The 24,262-nt window shown below is 41.0% G+C and overlaps 1 long non-coding RNA gene across 1 annotated transcript; it reads right to left on the reverse strand.

Annotated features, from left to right (window-relative positions):
* Positions 1 to 207: 207 nt before the first annotated feature.
* On the reverse strand, positions 208 to 848 carry LOC143414921 (uncharacterized). Its single transcript, XR_013095526.1, has 3 exons — positions 763 to 848; positions 511 to 685; positions 208 to 432 (listed from the first exon to the last, which is right to left on the reverse strand). It is a non-coding gene; the product is annotated as an uncharacterized LOC143414921 (long non-coding RNA).
* Between the last annotated feature and the right edge of the window lie 23,414 nt (positions 849 to 24,262).

Raw genomic sequence — 24,262 nt, forward strand, 5'->3', positions numbered from 1 at the left:
CGCAGCAGAAATGGAGACTCTTGAGACGAGGTAATGTTTTTCCAGTTTTCTGCTTCTGAATTTGCACAACTTGTTCTTAGGAGTACAACCTGGTGTGGTCTTCTGCTGCTTGCATGCTCTTCTGCATGCTGTCATGGCAAACAGCCAAATCAGAGGAAAAGGACTCAAGTGCTGAATTCAGATGGAGGTGTGGATAAATGTGTGAAACAATATTTATTTACAGCGCAGTGAGACAATACAATGAGTGATTTTTAACTAGAAGAATGAATAATGAAGTCAACGTGAGCTATGACAAGAACGGGAAATACTAAACAACACTAAGCAAAACTGGAGCTAGGCAGACAACGTGAATAATTAGAGCATTGCTCTGACTGGGCTCCCGTGATGTGAGGCAAAGGGAAAGTCAGGTGGGAACCAAGGAGGTCAGAGTCACTGGAATGAGAGAGGCAGATTCAGAAGTTGTCCAAGGAAATGCGGCAGGCATGAACAGAGTCTGATGTTGGTGCTTACTTGCCACAGGTGGAGAAACAGCGTGGAGTGGTTGGGTCCAAGTGGTTCCAATTACTGCGGCAGGGAGGCAGGCAAGTGAAAAGAGCAAGAACTGTAGCTGTGAAGTTGTCGAGAAGTCCAGCATCCTGAGGTGAGGATTATTTTCAGAGGTGGAACATAGCAGTCTGGTGAGTAGCTGAGAAAGAAAAAGCACAAAGTAAGTTAAAGTAGCTTTTCTATAAGTTTTGCAAAGCTGTGACAGCCTACACTAACTAGGGTTAGCTGAAGATCTGGCGAAGAATGGCTGAGAACGCTGGACCTAAATACTGACAGCTTTGTTACCAGCTGGTGTGGAAAACATGCAGGAACGAGGTGGCTCCTCCCAGAGGTGGAACTGCCAGCTCTATGGAAAAACACAGGCACTCACCCAGACCATGACACATACCTTAGTTGCAAAGAGTGGTTATTTGAGTTACCTAGTTACCTACCTAAACCCTAGTGATGGCTGTGTGGGAAAGTGTTGTAGATTAGCAGCCTCTGAAATACACAGACCAACAACCACGCCATGTTCACAGTCACTTCAATCACCTTTCTTCTCCATTGTGGTGCTCATTTTAAACTTCAGCAGGTCCTCTTGACTGTGATTGGCTGAATAAATATGTACATTAATGTGATGGTGAACAGATATATCTAATCTCACATTATGTACTTTATAGTTGTTGTCTTAATATTGTTTTAATGGTTAACTGTCACGGTCCTGGGCCTGTGACCCAGTGTTTTGTTCTCTGTATTACTATTGAACTTTGATTTTGTCGTGATTGATCAGTTCTTGGTTTGGGTTTTTTTTTTACTGTTGAAGTTCTTAGTCTTCCGATTTCGGTGTTCCATGGCTGTGTGTCATCCCCTGTATTTCTCCATGTGTCTCTCCATGTTCCAGGTTCAACATCTCAGGTTTTCAAGTTTCTAGTCACACGGTTTTTGTTTTTTGTATTTTTATTTTGTAGCTGTTCCCAGTTTAGGTTTTGTTAGTGTAGTTCCCTGCCATGCTCTGCTTTGGTTTGTATTTTGTCTTCCTTTATTAATAAACTCTCTCACAACTACACTGTCATCAGTGCTTGCGTTTGGGTCCACATCCTTCATCTACTGACAATCGTGACATTAACTTAACATCTAGCCAAGAAACAACAGTTGCACATCAACCATTTGGCTAACAATGGCATTTAAGATTTAAATTAAAAAACAAACAATTGAATTAATAAACGAATAAATAAAGAAGCAAAACCTGCCACTACAAATATGGGATGAATAACCAACAGATGTTTAATGTGTGTTTTCACAGTTTGTGTTATTTTCATAAAATAAATGAATTAAAACAATGTCCAGAGAAAAGGTGATAAAACATGAAGTGGAAGCTCCATTTGTGCTTTTACCACTATGCTCTTCTTCCAGAGATAATAGATTTTTCTGCACGCTGTTCTGATCTTTTGTTTCCCTCTCTCCACTCGCCATCACACAGATCTGTGACAGTTTGAAACTTGCTAGTCACAGTCAGTCAGTTAACACAGTCATTTAAAACATTTAAAGCACAACAAGAAACCAAATGTTCTTTAAACACAATGGTCTTCTATTCACCGTAATGAGCAGAGTGAGTGAACTTCTTAATCGTGCCATTTTTTCCCCACTCATCACCACAAATTTAACAAAAAAAGCCTAAAAACAAAAGGTTACTTTTCAAAGTACTCTTTAGTGTTTATTCTCTATTCCAAAGTTGGCTTGAAATAGGTATTCAGATAAAACTTTACCCACAGTAATGTGTTATGTGTCCAATAAAAGGCGCATGGCCAATTGAAAGAGAGGCTCTGTGTTTGTGTGATGGCTAGTTGAGAGGCGAACATTACTCTCTGATTGGTTTAATTAAATGTGCGAGAGTGACAGCACATTCAGGGATGGTCATTTTGAAAGCGATCGGTGTAATCACACACTTGTCGTAATTGGCAATCTGATGCAACAGCAATTTCAATCAAATCATAGGATATCCACACTGACAATTTGTTTATCAAATGAATTGAAAGGTTTTTTATCCAAGTTTTTTTTTTAAAGTGTGGACCTGATTGTAACTGGTATTTAAATGTAATTTTAGAAGCACTCTTCTATACATTTGCGTAACTTGAAAAAATTGGACACTGCCCAGTTGTATTCCTCACGATACCCAGAAGGAGGATGATGGGTGTAGCACTTTTAACCACAGTCAGCTGCACGTTTTGTTAGAAATGGATGAAAACATGAGGGATACTTTCACATTTATTAAAGCTTGTCTAAAAACATTACTTACACTGCATTGCAAGAGGCATGGCATTGTATTTCTCATTGTTATAGAATTAAATGTCTTCAAAATACAAGTCCACTATGCGAACAGTGTAGAAATATGTAATTATAAGACACTAAGTTTATAAAACACATTCTGCTTAAAATTGCATTCACTTCAAAGCCAAAGTTCTTGATAAGAAGAGCTATTTTTTAAACAACCTTGAAAGGCATGCCTCATTAATTTAGACACGTTAAAATAGACTGCAAAACCCTGAGTCTTCCGCCTTCTACAATGAATCACGCCAGTAAGTTTTATCAGACTTTTCTTGTCTGGTCTGCAGCACACAGTGAACCCAACAGGTAGCAGAGCAGCAGGCTTAGCTTTATTCTTTTGTCTGTGTCTCCACAGGTTGTGTTCAGGCCCAGTCTGGCTGCCCTCATAGCTAAATCTGTAAAGTTGCATGGGAAAAATAGGAAGAACTATGAAAAGGCACCTGGCAAACAGTTTTACACTGAATGGGTGTTTTTATGACACCTGTTTAAGATGTGCTCACACTAGAAAAACAGTTAAAATGTTTAAATTGTGTCAGTATTCACAGTTTTACCCTGGCCTGTCCTTCCCGTTCTGTCTTCTATGAGAAACTTGGTAGCTTGAATTTTTTTTTGTCTATTATTCTGTTTTTTAAACCATTTTCTTCTGTTTATCTGGTTCAGGGCTACAAAGAGCTGGAGTCTATTCCATCTGTCATAGGGCAAGAGGTTGCAAGGCACTGTTCATTACAGTGGAGGGTGATGTAAGTCCACCATGCAAGGCATGTTATGACAGTATATAATTATTATATGCATGCACATAAATGGCATAGACATCATTTTTTGATAAATAAGGCTGATGTGGTAACACTCTTGTCTGAACGTGGAGTGAGTGTTGTTGTTGATCAATTAAACTTTGTTTCTTCATAATTACTTGTGGATTTCCTGATTTGTAAGGAGGACCTTTGATGGATCAAAATGTTGCCATATTTTGCATCTGAACCTTTTTTTTTCTCAGGAAGTATGTAAAAATCAGCCAAGTATGCAGATAATGTGAATGTCTGTAAAGTTATATGCAAAACTGTATTGTAATGTGAGCGTTGTCTGCGATACACCTTTGGAACAAACACAGACTCAGCTTGACCTTTCCAACTTTTGGGTTCACTCAAAAGAACAGTTGACAGCTGAAGTAATTGCTTGTAAGGCACCTATCTCATGAACATGAAATGATACAGGAAAAGGCAAAAAATGTTTTTCTTTATTAGTCTCTTTGTCACACGCGCACATAAACACAGCTGCAGTGTTTCAGACTTCTCCTCCAGGGCAGCGTGTTGAGCGCTGGCATATCGAGGCTGCGCTTTTGTAAGCGAGAACATTGCTATTGATTCCTGTTCACCTCACCTGAATCAAACGATTTCTAAATGGAGCCGATTCCACAGTCAAGCCCGCTGCTGATCATGTGACCCCCAGCTCCCCTCATAAATAAAGAAATATGCTCTCTTTACACATTTCTCCAGTAATTTAGCTGTCTAATGACGTTATAGTAAATTAGTCCTGCTTTTAAACCAAGTAATGTATTCCTCAGTTTTCCTGCTGTTGAATAGATGGAACACGGGTCACTCTGCCTCTGAGACTTTCTAACTCATAAATCACAATTTAATTAGTTTGCGTTTCAGTAGACTTCACCGTGCTGCCAATAAGAGACAATTTGAGAGAAACAGTGAAACTTGTGTTGGGAAGTTGGAGAGAAATATTAGATATTGGCACCAAATGTAGGCAACTGGCAGCTGAATTCATATTTCCGATGTGCAGTGCAGCGCTCTTCTAACAGGGTTACAAGCAGCGATTGGCTGTGGCTGTAGGAAAACAAAGAGAATGAATGAATAAATTCAGACTCTTTCCGTTGCTTTGCAGTGGGGGACTTTGAGGAAAGGCCCAAAAGGCCACAGTGAAACCTTTGTGAAACTTCAAAATGGCTTAAATTTCAGCCATGACTGATTTTAGAAACTCATTCAGGACTTGAATGTTGAGCTACAGTATATTAATGATGACTCTATATTATATTTTCTCAAATTACACTGCGTGAAATAATAATTGAACTCATTTGGATTAAATTGAATTTGCTCAACCATTTCCACAAGGGATATAAAGCTCTGCGCTATCACGATATTGTTGCGGATTGATATGTCCGGCACCCCTAGCTGTAGTTTTGATTGACGTATTCTCGACCGTGGGGCTGGCCGGCGAGTGTAGATTAAAGAGCAGAGATCATCTCAAGTGCGGTAAACAAACCTAAAAGCGGTGAGGTTTGACTATTTCTCAACACAACTTCACTTTGAAAACCAAGAAGAAAGGTTGTCTACTTAATGCCTGTTGATTGCGTCTGCCTCCAGTTTGCTCATTTGGCCCTGAGACGGATTAAAAAAAGTTGTTCAAAACTTCAAGTTGAAAAAAGCTTGAAATATGTAATCAAACATCATCGTGACTCACTTCAAAGTGGGGAAGGTGCTTAAGAAGGTGTAGCGTATTAATCACTTAACAGGTGATAAACTAAATAAGGTGTAACTGACACAAGTAGGCTCATTAAATGTTGTGCAAAATTATCTACACTTGATTAATTTATGCCACTTATAATACATTTATGTTTCATTGATTTCATTGATGCTTTCATCCTGAATGGACTTCTCTGGGCACAGAGGGCAGCTTCCCTACATGTGCGGGCTGGAATGTTTAATGTTAATGGAAAACTCATTAGATAACAAAATACACGAGACATTAAACAGATGCCTGATTATCATCTTAAATCCCAATATTAGTGGAGTTTGTAAAGTGTTTTGTGTGTAAACTTTATGCTTTGATGTGATGGGATATATATTTACACACACTTTTGGCTTTTGGCCTAATTAGCCAATGGACAACAGCTTTATAAGCATAGATCTGTAAGATTTGCATGTAATAATAGATACACTGATGCAGAGACAAAGACATAGAGGGATACAGATGATCAGACACAGAGACATACAACCCCACAAATAGCCACTCTATACACACATGAGATATACATAGACATACTCCTACATTCACATTTCCATTTCCATACTTTTCCATTTAGGAACAGAGCATCTACATGTGAGCACAGTTTCAAGAAAGTACGTGAGATATGCGTGACCTGTGACCTTTTGGGGAGGGGGGGCACATGTTCATACTGACGGCAATTTGTCATGTCTGATGAGTCACAGTTTCTGCTGCAACACTCAGATAGTAGAGTCAGAATTGTGTAAACAACACGAAATCATGGCTCCATCCTGCCTTATATCAACGGTTCAGGTTGTTGGTGGTGTAATGGTGCGGGAGATATTTTCTTGATATAGTTTGGTCCTTTAGTATCAACTGAGCACCATTTAAACACCACAGCCTATTGTTGCTTACCATGCCCACACCTTCCTGAGCACAGTGTACCCATATTCTGATGTTTACTTCCAGCAGTATAACACAACATCTCACAAAGCTCAAATCATCTCAAACTGATGTCTTGACCATGGCATTGAGTTCACTGTACTCAAATGGCCTCCACAGTCACCAAATTTAAATCCAGTAGAGCAACTTTGGGATGTGGTGGAACAGACATATCGATTGTTTTCTTGTGCGTTCCCAGGTTTGGTACATATTGGATTCTCTTGAGCTCGACTTTTACTTGAGCACCAAAACAAGACACATTTTAGAATGAATAGACCATTTAAATTAAAGGAATTAAGTGCTCTAAAATTCAAGTAGATTGAGACATTATGCTAATACTGCACAGTCAAAAACAAATCATTTAAAGCAACGTAGACTTCATAATAGCACAGAAACTGAGAATATCCCCAAAGTGAGCTACTCTTAATATTTGCATAAATCTATCCATCCAGTCTTCTACATAGTTCGGTTTCTACCAACTCAGCAGCTCATTTTATTTTGGTCTGCCACCTTCATATGCCACTATACTTGGAATGTGATTTTTCCTATTTTTAAATAAAATAGTTGGTAGGTATCAGTAGGGTTCCCATCTCATATTTGCTCTGGAGTGACCATGAGGCTAAATGACTGAGACTAAACTAGTTGCCTGGATGTTTCCTTTGTGCTGAAAGACACCTGGTGAAAAGTGCTGAACCTTTAGATAATGGAAAGGTTCCTTTAACAACTCTGTCACCTTGGCACGACCCATTATTATGATTAATAGCGCCTCCATCCTCACGGAAAATTACAGCTATTTGTATATTTCCGTATGTATGTAGTTGTTGATTTACTAATCTGTGATGTGGAAGTCACTGTCAGAAGGCCAATTTGAGGATCCTTTATGATAAATGATGGTATCTATTGGAGCCAGCGGTGTGAAACCGGGTTATGACTAAGGTCACTCCAAATGGAGTTTGTGGGACTGTAGGTGCTTGCAAGTCAGTGTCATCAACATAGATCACAGAGACCCCCCTCCCTGAATGACCGAGCTGCTCTGACGCTTTTTAACTGCTGCTACAAAGACAGAGAACAAGATAGAAGAAGACGGGTTTTTTTGCATGTTTGCAAGAAAAATACAGCAAAATGGTGATACAGAGGCAGCTCAGATGGACTGTTTGATGTTTAAGAACACAAGTAGTGGACCGGCTTGGCCTCCCTTCAGCAGCTTTTTTGATTTATCGTAACAGAACATGTTAAGTGCTGCATTTAATGTAGCCAGATAGAATACCCATCTTCCCCTCCACTCCTACAGCACCCCGTGATCGTTATGTCATTTGTTTATGATCCACAGCCCCCTCATAATGGCCCGTTTGGCATAATGCAATCCATCAGTCTTCCGAATGGCCTACTTTCACATAGACACCTTTCCCCCTCCTGTGTGATGCATTAACAAAAAAATGCGTTAAACCAACGATTGACTTTGAAATAGCGACACGAGGACGTAGGTGTGTTTTCAGAAAGCCAGAGTCATTGCCGTTGGAGAGGACTATAATGTGATGACTACTTGGCAAGCGCATCCATTGTTATGTTTTTTTTTTTTCTTCGTTTTTTTTACGAGTCTGTAGAGGCAAAGTTGAATGCGTTCGTAAAAAGCTTTAGGTAATTGACATAGTCAGCTAAAAGTGCCTGTGAGTTTTTTTCATATTTATATTAATGCCACTAGTATACCAGAATAGTTGAGGCTTGGAAATGTTTCCCAAAAAATCAAAGTAAAATCCTGTTTATGTACTGTGAACCAAAATGGAAAATTAACTGTAATCTCTTATCTGCTGCTCTCCACCACTTTTTGGCATTTTAAATTTCAGTTGTTGATGTGTTTTTGCTGAAGGGAAAGCATATTGTTTTATATTTCATTTTCACAAAAGTAAGCTTGGTTAAAGTAATCGTTTTATGCCGGGGCCATGGCTTGGAAATGTCAAGCCATCACATACAGTAAAAGACACTGCTATCTCAGGAGGCGGCTTAAATGCTGAACATTGTCCATGGGCAGAAATAACTTTACATGAGCACAATATCCACTGACATTTGGTGTCTGTAGCACAGAGATCAGTGTCTGCTTTTTAATAATGACCCTCAGAATTATTTGAGGTTTTGAGAAAGTTATTGCATGTGGCAGGGGGGCATAATATCAGGGATTGACTGTTTCATTCACTGCAACATGACCTTACCCCTTTTACAGGCCTGGAGCCACTCTGTTTAGTGGAAATGTCATAACAGTCATGCACCAATCACCCGTGCTGAGGTTTTGGAACACAACTGTAGGTTCAACATAATAAAATCAGCCTTTTATGCAGATGTGTGGCTGGAGACGGAGATATCAGGGAAGAAGACTCACCTTTAGCTGAATATCTGCACATTATTTAGATACTGAAACAGTGTTTAGTGTTATTTACAGGGGGAAAGAGATCTGATGAGAAAAGTTGCTTGTATTTTCCAATAGATAAGCAATGCTTAAAACAGCACATCCACATTCATGTCAGCAACAGGCAGTATAACGATAGTCAGTATGGTGGAAGCAGCCAGTGGAGTACCAGGGGGAATCCAGGTTTATCTAGGATTGCCGCTGGCACCATAAAATCAGTTGTGGATCTAATCCAACACAAAAAGCAGGAATATGACTGGCCAACAAACAAATTTGACTTTATACTCAACAAGTGGATTTTTATGCAGGGGAATAAGGAAGCTAAGAAGTCAACTAAAGACTTTTACCCTCATATACACCTCCCACAGTAATTCTACAAGTTTGCTATGATGACCTGGTGAAAGTCAAAAGTTTAAGCCCTAGGGAATCACATGAAGATGTGGTGAGGCGGAAGGTAAAGTTTGGGCAGAAACTCAGGCTTTGTTTCCTGAAGAGATTGCGCTCTTCGGGAAACACAAAGAGATTAGCGCCTCAAAACTCACCTCTGTTCTGGGTCTCCTTTCGGAGGGTGTTTACAGTTCTGTGACTATGACCTGATGGCAGCACCAGATTCCCCTGAGAACTTGAAGTTAAGAAAAATGTAAGTTTCGATAAATTCTACGATGAACTTTCACCCAACAAACCCCTTTCTGTCTGTGGCAGGTAGGAAAACTCATCTTCATCCTTATACACAGTCAGTCCTCTTGAGAGAATCAACAAGGAGGTGTTGGTGGAGACCATCAAAGAGCATTCGATGATTTCCCAACAGGTTATTCATGATCACGATGGTTGAAGGGCTTCTCAACATAGCCCCCACAAAAGGTCTTCTCCTCTCTTCAGCTGCTGGCGGCAAAAGTATCACATTTATCAAGTAAGATGAGCAGAGGCCCTGTAAAATGGAGGAGATAACACACCTTGAAAGAGGCGAATAGAAGAGAATAAGGTCCTCCTCGCGCCTGCTGATCACAGTGATGAAAAAGCTGATTCACAAGGAAAACTGTGCTTCACCTCAAAGTCCAATTTCATTTGAAGAGCTGTAGAAGAAAACGAAACAATTCTGCAGATGGTGACCTGGCAGTTTTAGGAACTGATAATCCTGAATCTACTCTATTGTTTCTAATTGTAGACTTGTTTTAGACTAGGGGCATTTATACTTGAAATATTATAGTATAAACATGCAATATAATGGAAGTGGTGGGGAAAACTTAAAAACCACCTTTTTGCTTAACCTTCACTTTGTGGTATTTTGTGTTTGGAGTGTTTTTAACTAGATGACATAAACTGCACTTAAAACATTATTTCAGGTTATTGTGATTTTGTTAACTTCCCTGATTGTTATTGTCACAAAGTTTTATTGATGATTTGTTCAAGGGCCGTTCAACAAGATGAGCAGTATGCAGAGCCAGAACAGGGTCCTATGATGCTGACTCTGGTTGATTTGCTCTGATTTGCACATTTTGCATATTTTTAATGAAAAACAAGAAGCACTCCTAGAGCGCAGACCTCCATCAAGGCAGCTCACTCTGTGGGCAGTATTGACTTTTAAGGGAACAGTGTTGTATTTTGTTTAAATTTATCATTTTGAGCTTCACATCAATCTGCTGAATTTGGTCAGAGGTCAAGTGTGATGTGATATTCTCTTTATGTGATTCTTTCTATATGTTGAAAAAACCCACCACACTTATAAGACTCACAGTTTCTGAGTTATAAGGGTTTTTGCCACTTTCAACTGAATAAATTATTGCGTTGACGTTTCTTGACCTTGTAGTTGTAGTTGAAAATGTTAATGAATTGTTATAACATGCTTGTACGCATCCATTCAAACACTATGAAAAACATAACCAGCCTCCATTTCAAGGTGACTGTCTTAAAGATTGCTCTATTTTTCACCTTTTTGTTACGGAGTATAGCATGGTGGGAAAGGACGGAGAGAAACCCCCCCCCCCCTAAGTTTTGTTGGTTTTGTTTTTGAGTTTGTTTTGGATTAATTGCATGTTTTTGTGTTTATTTACGGTTGTTGCACCTGTGTGGGAGGGGAGATTTTACTCTAGCCCAGCTGCCAGTGAGGCGGAGTTGAATACAGGGAGCGGCTGATTGGAGTTCCTCTTTATAAAGGGGAGAGGAAGCAGGAAGTGTGGTTGTTGTTTTTTTAGTAGGACCTCGGTGAAGCAGGAGAGCCCCGGAGATCCAGGACAAAGTGTGCGCATTTTTAATAGAAAGGATTTTTTTTTAGCCTGGCCTGGTTTTTGCTTTTAACGAAACGGAGGACGTGGAAAGGAGGACGTATTCCTATGGAGCTGTGAGAGGACGTGCTGGGAAAGAGAGGACGTGCTGGAAAAAAAGGGACGTGTTGGAAAAGAGGAAAACGAGCACTAGACTGGAGACCTCCTGCGCCCCGATAAGAAGAACTGGACCAGCTCGGGGAAGTTTAACTGCCGGGAGGTAATGTAGAGACCCAGCCTCGAACAAAGTTAAAGCCTGAAAAGGTGGGTGGCAAACCTGTTTTAGGGAGCTGCAGGATTGATACGTGTTGGTTGCGTGTTCGTGCAGTGACCCTCTCTCCCCTGTTTGTAACTAGGCGAAGAACTCGGACCGCGGTGGTCTTTGGGCTTTGGATCCCTGGCCGGGGTTGTCTTCAGCCGGTAGTTTGCCTAGAGGAAGAACAAATAAATTTTGTGTAACCCATTGCAGTGTGTGCGTGGTGGTTTGTTGCTGGTCCCTACTAGAATTCCTATTCTTTTTGCACGGAGGCTCTCTTAACAGACCTCCCGTAACATTTTAAATAAACAATGTCTTGACTACTTGTCTAGTAATTGTGTGTGATGTAAATTTGGTTGTTGATAACTCAGTTAGACTTCTGATTAAATGTGAAGCAGAATCATCATTTTGAGAATCGATATATGCAAATATTTGTTTTTATCAAAGCAGTATTTTGCTTGACAACCTTGAAAATGCTTTAAAAGTGCTTGAATTTGACTTTGGAAAAAGGTGAAGGAGCTCTGTGGCCAAGATGCAGCGAACCATGCAAGATTTTGATGGTCTACCATTAGGCATCCTTATAAATTTCCTCAGCCAGCACAGATGGTCTTCCACAGTGGTAGCCACTGTGATGGGAATCTGTTGAGATGTTTTTTTGAATGTTGGAGCGGAATTACACATGTATGCCCAACGCTTCCCAATGTGGAAAATGTCCTTTGGCAACGAGTGCAGCACCCGAATACAAAATAAGAGTGCAGTGGAGTATGCGCTCTCCTCAGAAGGACTTCCTGGGAGGTTGATTTGTGCTGAAAAAGGAACAGAGGGACTTAACAAGGCTGCCAGATCACCAGTCCATCTAAGCCTGTTTAAAGCATCCTGCCAGCACAGTACTGTTAGCTGTCCACACTCTGTATTGATGGGCCTGCACATCACTGCACCTCTGAAATCATTCAACCCATACAGGCCAAGAGATACGGTAGGAGTCCTGGTGAGGGTGAGGCTGTTTACTTACTTCGCCAGCAGTAGCGAGCTGTGTGGCTGGTGATGGAGGGGTTGCTGTAAGCAGATGGGCTGCAGGCAACCACCTCAATACTAACTGCTGCGCACTATATCTCGACACCCCGTGGGCTTTGTGACACTCAGACACGGAGTGAAATGATGCTGACAACTCAGTACCAAAGTGTTAAAAGCGGGATATGTAATGCGTCGAAGTGGTAACAGTTGTCAAACTGTCACAATCAAGATGACATATACTCTGACATGAGGAAAAAAGCAGTCTGCTGCAATAGTCACTGATGTAAAATGCCATGTTGTGAAGACACTTTTCCCCGAAACCCTTTACAGCACAATGAAGATGAGTTCATGTCCAAGCTTTATTTTCATGTACAGATGCAACTGTAGCTTTGTCAAAGTCAAAGTCAGCTTTATTGTCAATTCTGCCACATGTACAGGACATACAGAGAATAGAAACTACGTTACTCTCAATCCCTAGATAAAATAGCAAATGAACATTTAAATATAAGAGTGATTAAAAATGCAAGTAAAATAATTAAAAAGTAAAATTTAAATAAATAAATACAATACAATTTTTACATATAACAAGAAAGCTATACAATATACAATATAATGAGTAAATGACATTGAGTGCAAACCAGGCAGAGTAGTGCAAATGGGCAAATAGTGCAAATGGAGATTTGGTAATGTACGGTAAGAGATAGTGTAACAACAAAGTCTTATGAGGTAGTGGCAGTCCAATGCTCCACAAAGTGACTGGTAACTGGTGCAGGCCAGTGAGTGAGTTAGAGAGTGTGTGTGTGACAGAGTTCAGTAGGACCGTGGAGGAGAGAGGGGAGAGGGGGCAGAATCGGGAGGGAGTTAAGCTTCCTGACAGCCTGATGGATGAAGCTGTCCTTCAGTCTGCTGGTCCTGGCCCGGAGACTCCGCAGTCTCCTCCCCGACGGCAGCAGCTTGAAGAAGCTTTGCATTGGGTGCGTGGGATCAGCCGCTATGCAAAGGGCTTTTTTAGTGAGACGGGTGCTGTAAATGTCCTGGAGGGAGGGGAGAGAGACACCAATGATCCTCTCTGCAGCTCTCACTATGCGTTGGAGGGTTCTATGACAGGACGCATTGCAGGTTCCAAACCACACAGTGATGCAGCTCGACAGGATGCTCTCGATGGTGCCTCTGTAGAAAGTGTACATGATGGGGGCTGGTGCTCCTGCTCTTCTTAGTTTGCGGAGAAAGAAGAGACGCTGCTGTGATTTCTTGGCCAGTGCTGTGGTGTTGTACGTCCAGGAGAGATCCTCTGTGATGTGCACACCCAAGAACTTGGTGCTGCTCACTCTCTCCACAGACGCTCCGTCAATGGTCAGAGGAGCATGTTGGGTGTGCATTCTCCTGAAGTCCACAACAATCTCCTTCGTCTTCTCCACATTCAGAGAGAGATTGTTGTCAGCACACCACGTGGCCAGGCGTCTCACCTCACTTCTGTAGTCGGTCTCATCCCTGTTGCTAATGAGACCCACCACCGTTGTGTCGTCCGCAAACTTGATGAAGAGGTTGGAGCTGTATGATGGAGTGCAGTCATGGGTCAGCAGAGTGAAGAGGAGGGGGCTCAGCACACATCCCTGCGGGGCCCCCGTGTTTAAAATGATGGTGCTGGATGTATTACTGCCGACCCGTACTGCTTGAGGTCTTCCGGTGAGGAAATCCAACAGCCAGTTGCACAGTGAGGTGTTGAGCCCCAGCTGGACCAGTTTTTGAGTGAGCTGTTGGGGGATTATGGTGTTGAATGCTGAACTGAAATCTATGAACAGCATTCGAACATATGAGTCATTTTTGTCCAGGTGTGTGAGTGCCGAGTGGAGTGCAGTGGAGATGGCATCATCGGTTGAGCGGTTGGGCCGATACGCAAACTGGAAGGGATCCAGGGAGGGGGCAGGACAGTCTTGATGTGTTGCATGACTAGTCGTTCGAAGCACTTCATCAGGATGGGAGTAAGTGCAACAGGACGGTAGTCATTAAAGCAGGAGGGAGATGACTTTTTTGGAACCGGAATGATTGTGGTGGCTTTAAAACATGTGGGGACGACAGCCTGGATGAGTGATATGTTGAAGATGTCTGTGAAGACATCAGTGAGTTCCACTGCACAGTCTCTCAGTACACGACCAGGAATGTTGTCAGGACCCGGAGCTTTATGTGCATTGATCCTGCTGAGGGATCTCCTCACGCTGTCCGGGGACAGAGTCATCACCTGGTCACCAGGAGGGGGTGGGGTCTTCTGTGCAGTGGTGCTGTTTTGGACTTCAAAGCGAGCAAAGAAAGTGTTCAGCTCGTTCAGCAGGGGGATAGTGCTATCACAGGTCTGTGGTGGGGGCTTGTAATCTGTGATGGTCTGAATGCCTCGCCACAGGCTCCGTGAGTCTCTGCTGTCTTTGAAGTGATGAGATATTTTCCTGGAGTACTGTCTCTTAGCCTCTCTGATGCCACGGGAAAGGTTGGCCCTAGCTGTCCTCAGGCTTGCCTCGTCTCCATCTCTGAAGGCAACATTCCGAGCTTTCAGCAGCCTGTAGACCTCTCCTGTCATCCATGGTTTTTGATTGGCCCGGACAGTTATGGTTTTTGTGACTGTTACATCCTCAATACACTTGTTGATGTAGGCAGTAACAGTCTCTGCGTACTCCTGGAGGTCAGTGGTGTTGTTATAGGTGGCAGCCTGCTTAAACATGTTCCAGTCTGTGGTGTTGAAGCAGTCCTGTAAAGCCTCTGAAGACCCTTCTGGCCACACTTTTATCTGCTTACGAACCGGTTTGGTGACTTTAACGAGCGGTCTGTAGGCAGACATTAGCATGACAGTGATATGGTCTGAGGCGCCGAGGTGGGGGAGGGGAAAAGATTTGTAAGCTCCTCTCTGGGTGGTATTTTGTGTAACACAAAAACTTTAACAGAATTACTCCATACCACAGCACCGGCTAACACAAGCTTAAAACAAAGAGCAGTTCATCAAATTATTAAAAGAAAACCCCAATACATTTTCCACCCTTTTGCAAGCAGATCGACAGCTTTGGGACTGAAAAATGAATGTATACAAAAAAATGTGCAAATACATAGACAGTTTGTTACAGATATAGAGGCAGAGACGTATTTATTTTCTCTACATAATGAGACACTGGTTTATGAATGCATCTGTTAGTTGCAAAAAGGTTTATTGACAAGCAGCTCGAAGCTTGAGAGACAAAATGTTTACTGTGCATTTTACTGAAACTATCATTTCCCCCCCGCCTAACCTTGATGAAAATGTTTTTGTTGCATATGCTGGGAGTCAGACCTCATAAACCTTTCACTTCAGTGCTGCAACGCTACGTAATTCACAAGCAAAAAAAATAATAAATGCCTTTTAATGTAATCTACTTAATTTCATATGGACTGCTGCATTTGAAAAGGTTGTTTGTTGTGACACGTTAGCTCTGTGGTTCTGACAACCTCACACATTTTTATTTTATATAAAGTTTTATCTGAAATGCTTGCAATGTGAACCTTTAAACAACGTCTCCGCATGCAAGTGGTGGCGGCTTGATTGGATTACTCAACATATTTTCCTTTGACTCTGCACGAGCAAATCATAATTTTGACACAAACATCATATTCGACTGTAGAGCAGCAGTTTATCAGGGACACTGATGTACAGTCACTACAGTCACCCAGGTGTCGGCTGTGTGATTTAGGCTAGCCTGACGTATGCGTAGCAGAGGCCCAGGCAGTTTTAGCATGTGTTCATTAGCGGATGATGGGGAAGCTTATCATTCTGAATAGCCTCATTAGTGATAGGGATTAATATGCCGTAGGTTCATTAGAGAGACAGGCGGAGGACTGTGTTGCCAGAATTGCAACAAGACTGCTGGTCAGAGCTGGCCTTCGTTGTAGTGTAGTTTAAGCTATTAACGATGAAGCCTCTGTAGAGTTTTGATCATTTGATCACAGCAGATGACACAGTGGTGTATTGTGATTCGAGTCTGACAGCATCCTGGCTAATGCTGCATTTCTATAGAAGATGCAATGATCACATTTCAAAAAATCAGAATCAGAATCAGAATACTTTATTGATCCCTGGGGGAAATTATTTTTTGTTACAGTGCTCCATTTTAAACCAACATTAAGACAAGACAGACAATACGCTAACTAAGAATAGTACAATATATACATATATATACATACATACATACATAAGTCACTTATAAATAAATATTTGGAAAAGAAACATGTGTAGTTGTAGCAGCAAACAGTGTGTTAAGTGGATGCGTTGTACAGGGAGATGGCCACAGGCAGGAATGATTTCCTGTGTCGTTAATTACAGTGGCTTGCAAAAGTATTCGGCCCCCTTGAACTTTTCCACATTTTGTCACATTACAGCCACAAACATGAATCAAGTTTATTGGAATTCCACCTGAAAGACCAACACAAAGTGGTGTACACGTGAGAAGTGGAACGAAAATCATACATGATTCCAAACATTTTTTACAAATAAGTAACTGAAAAGTGGGGCGTGCGTAATTATTCAGCCCCCTTTGGTCTGAGTGCAGTCAGTTGCCCTCAGAGGTTGTCTAAGAGAATATTGGGAGCAACAACACCATGATGTCCAAAGAACACACCAGACAGGTCAGGGATAAAGTTATTGAGAAATTTAAAGCAGGCTTAGGCTACAAAAATATTTCCCAAGCCTTGAACATCCCATGGAGCACTGTTCAAGCGATCATTCAGAAATGGAAGGAGTATGGTACAACTGTAAACCTACCAAGACAAGGCCGTCCACCTAAACTCACAGGCCAAACAAGGAGAGCGCTGATCAGAAATGCAGCTAAGAGGCCCATGGTGACTCTGGACGAGCTGCAGAGATCTACAGCTCAGGTGGGGGAATCTGTCCATAGGACAACTATTAGTCATGCACTGAACAAAGTTGGCCTTTATGGAAGAGTGGCAAGAAGAAAGCCATTGTTAACAGAAACCCATAAGATGTCCCGTTTGCAGTTTTCCACAAGCCATGTGGGGGACACAGCAAACATGTGGAAGAAGGTGCTCTGGTCAGATGAGACCAAAATGGAACTTTCTGGCCAAAATGCAAAACGCTATGTGTGGCAGAAAACTAACACTGCTCATCACTCTGAACACACCATCCCCACTGTCAAATATGGTGGTGGCAGCATCATGCTCTGAGGGTGCTTCTCTTCAGCAGGGACAGGGAAGCTGGTCAGAGTTGATGAGAAGATGGATGGAGCCAAATACAGGGCAATCTTGGAAGGAAATCTCTGTAGTCTGTAAAAGACTTGTAAAAGACTGGGGCGGAGGTTCACCTTCCAGCAGGACAACAACCCTAAACATAAAGCCAGGGCAACAATGGAATGGTTTAAAACAAAACATATCCATGGGTTAGAATGGCCCAGTCAAAGTCCAGATCTAAGTCCAATCGAGAATCTGTGGCAAGATCTGAAAACTGCTGTTCACAAACGCTGTCCATCTAATCTGACTGAGCTGGAGCTGTTTTGCAAAGAAGAATGGGCAAGGATTTCAGTCTCTAGATGTGCAAAGCTGGTAGAGACAAACCCTAAAAGACTGGCAGCTGTAATTGCAGCAAAAGGTGGTTCTACAAAGTATTTACTCAGTGGGCTGAATAATTACGCACACCCCTTTTTTCAGTTATTTATTTGTAAAAAATGTTTGGGATCATGTATGATTTTCGTTCCACTTCTCACGTGTACACCACTTTGTGTTGGTCTTTCACATGGAATTGCAATAAAATTGATTCATGTTTGTGGCTGTAATGTGACTGTCACAAACTGAAAGCAGGGACTCAAGCGCAGAGCAGGTTGACGTATCAGAACACGATTTATTTACACACCAGTGCAATACTATATACAGTGACGGGGGAAAGTCCAGGGTTCCAGGGGATTAGGGGAAGGCTCTCTCTCTCTCTCTCTCTCTCTCTCTCACGCTCGCTCACGTCCTTACATCCGACTCACACACGTCCGTACCGCGGGGAGGTCACAGGTCTGGGAAGATAAAGTCAGTAGCTCAATCATCCAGCGATGAGAGGATCTGTGACCCAGCCTCAAATAGTAGATCGGTAATCAGCTGATCGCCATCAGCTGATCGCCAACAGCTGTGTGAGCCAAGGGTGGGAGCCAGCTGTGAGCTTCGCCCAGGCAGAGTGGTAGGGGAGAGAGAGAAAAAGCAAAAACACAAGTGTAGCCTTGTGAGGCCGGCTGGGCAGGCACAGGGACCATGACAGTGACAAAATGTGGGAAAGTTCAAGGGGGCCGAATACTTTTGCAAGCCACTGTATATGACATATGTATCTTTTTTTTCTTAGCTTTCTTTCAAGAAGTAATTGTGCTAGGTGTTTTTTAAAACAGGCAAGGTAGTCAAAATAGTGATTTGATGTACATATGGCCATGTAAAATGTACTGTAACCAAAAGAGCAGCTTGTATATGATATACCTGAGTGTAAGTAAAGTGACAATAATGTTGACTTGAGTAAGACATAGCAAGTAATTTTAGATACAGTACAATAATATGTAGAAGTCTAGAGCCAACCATCTAAAACAAAATAACACCCAGTTTTGGTTCATACAGAGTTTGTTGTGCTGTGAGCTGGTTGTTCACTAGTGATTAAACTCAGGTTAGCTAAGGTTGCTCGGTGTTGGCATTTTAAGAGGAAGAGAAGAGCAAAACAATTAAGGACAAGAATAACGATCACAAGCTTTATTTATGTGGAAAGGTCCAGTTTTAGACATTAGGTCATAATCTGTCCATAAATTGGCAATAGAAGAAGTTTTATAGTTGAAATCTGCTGCAAACAGAGCCTTTGAGATAAAAAAACAAAAAAACAAAAAACAGAGGTTCAAGTTGACTTCACTATTTTTTTGTTGGAGAAAAAAAAATGAGGACGTGATTCATTTTCATCAAAGTTTTAGACATCAAAACTTTATGGGATCCAGTGGAAATTCCATCTACAGGAAGCCATAAATATTCTGATTGTTAGACTGAGTTATCCATTCAACAAATGCTCTTCTGTTTGCATCTGAATGACTGCTGGTGGGCCACCGCATACTTGTCCTGTGCTAAAAGCATACTGGGGAACTTGTGCACCAGCGTCTTCGCGGCACATTAAATATTAATTTGAAGCGCGACTGTGTGTTCTTTTATTTATTCAATATTTCACCCACTAAGATTCAATGTTTGAGTTAAAAAGTTCTTTGGAGCCCATTGTTTCATCGCATAGGGCTTTAAAATGCCCACGGGTCAGAAAAACCTCTGCAGTTACACTTTGTTCCTTCCGCCTTCACAGTAAACGCAGAAGAAATGCTGCTTTTGTAGTATAACGCTCATTTGGTGTGTTGACTCATGCGGTGCTTTTGACTTAGTTTGACTCTTCTTGTCTATTCTAATATCTTTTCCACTTTATAGTGCATATAATATCAAAATTCTGCCACCCTTTCAGAGAGAAATGAGGCATGTTACATCAGGGTTAAGAGTAAAATAAATAAATAAATAAGCTTGTAAAGTTCTGTGAAATTGCTCTGTGATATTTTAGTAGGAAAATTAGATTTTTAGCAGTACACTCTTTTGGATTTGAACCAACATGAACATTAGCTGTGAATTCTTATGTTGGTGTTTTAAGCCATCAATAAAACTACAAAGGGAGGGAAATGTTTTTTGAGAAACGTTGAAATGCAGTATATGACACTTTTATGGTACAGAAATGATGTGATTGTGTACAAAGATGGGGGAAATTGTAAACTTTGGCATTGCAGCAATTACCATTTAAATGTTAAGACATGCAGGTTACAAAAGCTTAGAAATAAAAAGGAATTTAAGACTGATTAAATTTGGGGTACATAATTTTTGCTGAGGGATTCATGTCTTAGGAGTGTCATTCTAGAGCAGGGATGTCAAACTTATTTGACATCGTGGGCCACACGCAGCTCACTATGAGCTTAAGTTGGCCAAACCAGCAAAACCCCATTGTAATATAGGAAGAAGAAGTGCAATTTCAACAGCACATCTCTGATTTTCAGTTAAAATACAGAAAATGTTCCTTTTCCCCCTTTGGACCCATTGTTAAAAAAATTTTTTAGTAGACAGTGGATCTTTCTATTGTTTTTCTATTACTTAATTACTTTGGTGTAGTATGAATGACAATGGTGGATGTCTTTATCAGTATGAATTAGTACGAAAAATCTCAGTTGGTCTGATTCTGACCTTTCTTGGGCTAAATCTGCCCCCTGTGCCTTGTGGTGGACAGCTCTAATTTTTCCCCCTGTATGCTTTTGCTAGAAAGTGATTTACACTGTGAAATGCTGTCTGATCAGTTTTGCTATATTTAGCTAAATCTGAGGAGAGAGTATAAAGCTTCACGCTTTAGAATTCATCCTGTTACTTTTGTCAGCAGTCGTGTCATCGGCGAAAACTAGCCACCTGATTCTAATGGCAGCCGTACTTGCCCACGCCATAATACTGCCTCCACTATGATTGAGAGATAATGTGGTGTGCTTCAGCTCATGGGTCCTTCATATTCTTCTCAGTACATTTTTCTACCTATTATTCTGGTACAAGTCAATCTTCAGTTAATCTTCTTCAGTCCAATGTTTGTTTGTTTTTGTTTTTTCCGCAGTTGTGTCGACTCTTTTACATGTTTTCTATCAAAGTCTACTTCCTGTGAGTGTAACCAGTGGTTTACCTCATTGTACACTCCCTGCATTTCCCTTCATGAAGGCGTTTTTTTGATTGTAGACTTTCAGAGTGAGATATCTGCCTCCTCAAAAATATTCTTCACTTGGTCAATTATTCTTCTTAACCATAGAAATAATTCTGCCATCATGGACTGTAGTCGTATCCTGTGCCCTTTAAGAGCTTTAAGACCTTGTTGATTTAGGTTGTTAAAGTTTTTGCTCTCTCTGGTTTCTCTGTCATCTCTTTGGGCCTCATATATAACTTTACAGTGAAAAGTTTTAAAATACAAATGCTTCATTTGCAATGAAAAAGCAAGGCCTCACCTGGCCATGAAACTGTCTGACGCCTTGATTTAGAATCCATTGTGTTCCTGTACAGAGGCAGAACTACAAGGACTGTGTCTTTGTCCAACACATTTTGGCCCTAATTCTAAAACTTGAGCAAAGAGACTAAAATGATAAATCCCAAAAGGTTGATTCTGTTCAAATGGATGTAGCGTTTTCAAGTGTTCAGATGAACAGAATCAAGCTTTTGGGATTTACTTACCTGGATGATTGAGCATGCATCAAGACATCCAATAGTAAAATATACTAAAACAAACAGCTGTCGAGCTGTAAACAGATTTGCTTTATGATCACATTTGAGTCCTTTAGTTGGGTCTTTACTTCTCTCTCTACCTCTGCTATCTCTTTTCAGCTTTTCTAAAAAAGCTGAAAAGATACAGGTGATGACAGATCTTCTTAATAATTGATTAAAACATACAGTACCTCAAGTTACCTGGACTAGTACAGTACCAACACAAAACAAACAAAAACAAAAAACCACTCAGAGATCTGATACAGCCCAATCTGAACCCAACAGTCTGAGTCACATAGAAAGTTGACAAGCAGGCAAAAAACCCCTTTTTTTCCCTTTTAATTTTCTTTTTCTGTTTTCATTAACTTGCAGGAGTCGACACACGAATTGTTTCTCCACTTACAGACTTAATAATGCATGTAATAAATTAACAACTGCTGCAGTTTTACGAGCGCACCGAGATCAGCACAAGGCTTATTCTTAACCCTCCCCTCTTTTCTCTTTCATAATCAAAATTCTAACTTGTTTGTTAGCCCTGTGGCACTCTCAAAAAGCACCGAAAACATTACAGCCGCCCACCACTGGCAAGGAATTAGCATGCAACAGATGTTGTGAGGCGACAGAGTTTGTCTTTCACAAAGACGGCAACAAAGCATCAAAAACAAACTCATGTACAGATGTACCTGACAGCAAAAGAGAGAGCAGAAAGGGGTTGGAGCAACCCAGTGATGCTGAGCTCTGCTTGTCTGAAAACTGTCTCCTCACTAAGCTTGGGGTAAATTCAGCTGCCACAGGTGATATACCTGATGTGAGGGAGACACAGAAGCTAAATGGGAGTGTGTTTCTTTTATTTAAATGTTAGAGCCTTTCATAAATAATGATAAAGATTCAGGAACTCGTTGTTTCCGGGCCTTGAGCTGGAGGGATCTTTCTAAAATGTGAAAAATGTGCAACATTTATAAGCTTTGTGTCCTCTTTTTGAGGTTCTGATGCATTTGGTCACTGAAGGCTGAAGTCATTTTGGACAGCGTGGTGCTCACAGTGTGCCCTGGCCTTTGGGATAATCCGACATGATCCAAATTTAATGTGCAGTGAGCATCCTCAAGAGATGGCGGGAGCAGGATTTGATGCATAATTCTCCGCCATCACCACGAAGATGGAAAGCCGGAATGACTTCTCAAAACCATTATGTTGACTGTGATTAGAGCTGATCTGTGCCTGGCTAAGTAGATGCCAGAGAAAGCGATTTCACAGCAGTAAAGAAGTCCCCTGTACGCCTCAGTTCTTTTCACGATGAGGTCATTTTGGTCATGACCTGTGTTGTGATTGAATTTCAACAGCAGACAATTTGATGATCAAATGTGATTACCTGCTGTTCTCATATACAACGCCCAAAATCAGCATCTTATTTAAGCTGTTTCCATCAGCTATGATCATCGACTTTGTGCTTGAACACAGCCATGATTTAAGTCTGCGTTGTAACAAGTTTCCTTTTGGGGGACTGGCTCCCACGCAAAAAAAAAAGTTATGCCAAACATGAATTAAATATAACAAAAATAATGAGCTGGGAGTATTTGCAGTGGCTGTATATTTCCCCCCACACACAAATAACGGGGTGATATTGCAGATATACCTGCCTCTAGATTAAATTCACACCCCAATTTTAATGGATGTGCTTTATTTATATGGAAATAAACAGCATGAATGTGACTGTTAAGACCATATCCAGATGTTGGCAAATGAGCAAGTGATGAAAGGCCCTCGCCTCGCCAGCTCGCTGTTGCTCGGCAGTCATAATAGCACCACCAAAAACTTTGACCTGAATAACAGCGACGTGCATCCCAGCCATTGTAACATGAGCATAATGGATTTTCTCCTAATAACTGTTTTAATGGATTCATTTGCATAAGGAAATGAGTCAATACAGTATATGTGCTATCTAAAAATAGCAGTGAATGTGGAATTTCATTGGCAGTATAAAATTGAATTCTGAAGAAGACGAGTGAAGCTGACACCTGTGTCAGTTTTATTTTCCCTCTAGCCAACATGGAGCTCAGCATTTCTGACTCACAGGGTTGACAGATAACTTTAAAAAAAATACTAAAATTATATATGTATATATAATTTTAGTATTTTTTTTTAAAGTTACCTGTGCAAGTGATGAAAGGCCCTATATATATATATATATTACCCGTTCACAGTGTAAAACGTTCTGAGGCATTTAACTAGCATCCCCCTCAGCTGCTCATGAAACTGTGGCCCTGATGACGTCTTGTTACGAGGCTCTGGGCAGTTTTACAAGATTTGAAGAGTCTGGGGAGCTGAACCTTCTTTAGTGTTATTTCTTTTAAATTACAGCTTTTACTTTGTTACTCAAACACATTTATTAAAGGGCAAATAAACCTATGTTAATGTTGTGGCATTTAGGGTGGTTATTAATATCTATATCTCGATCTATACTCTTGCATAGCTGTGATGGAAAATTATGTTTTTTCAAATAATTACAGACTTCTACATATATTCTGACCTTCAAACAAACATCGGCCAACCAGAGATTACCATGTTTTAACTACTCTCGCTCATGCTCATACTTTGAATTTTTGCATACAGGTACGGACACTCTATTAATAGCAATGTTAGCAGTCATTTATAATCACAATTATGCATAAATATAAGCTTTAATACACTTAAAACAAGAGGAATTATATGACATTTCCCCCCTGTATAGCTGTAATGAAGGCGGGAAGGGCTATTATTTGT

This window comes from Maylandia zebra, linkage group LG23 (assembly GCF_041146795.1).
Source record: "Maylandia zebra isolate NMK-2024a linkage group LG23, Mzebra_GT3a, whole genome shotgun sequence".
In the NCBI taxonomy this organism is placed as follows: domain Eukaryota; kingdom Metazoa; phylum Chordata; class Actinopteri; order Cichliformes; family Cichlidae; genus Maylandia; species Maylandia zebra.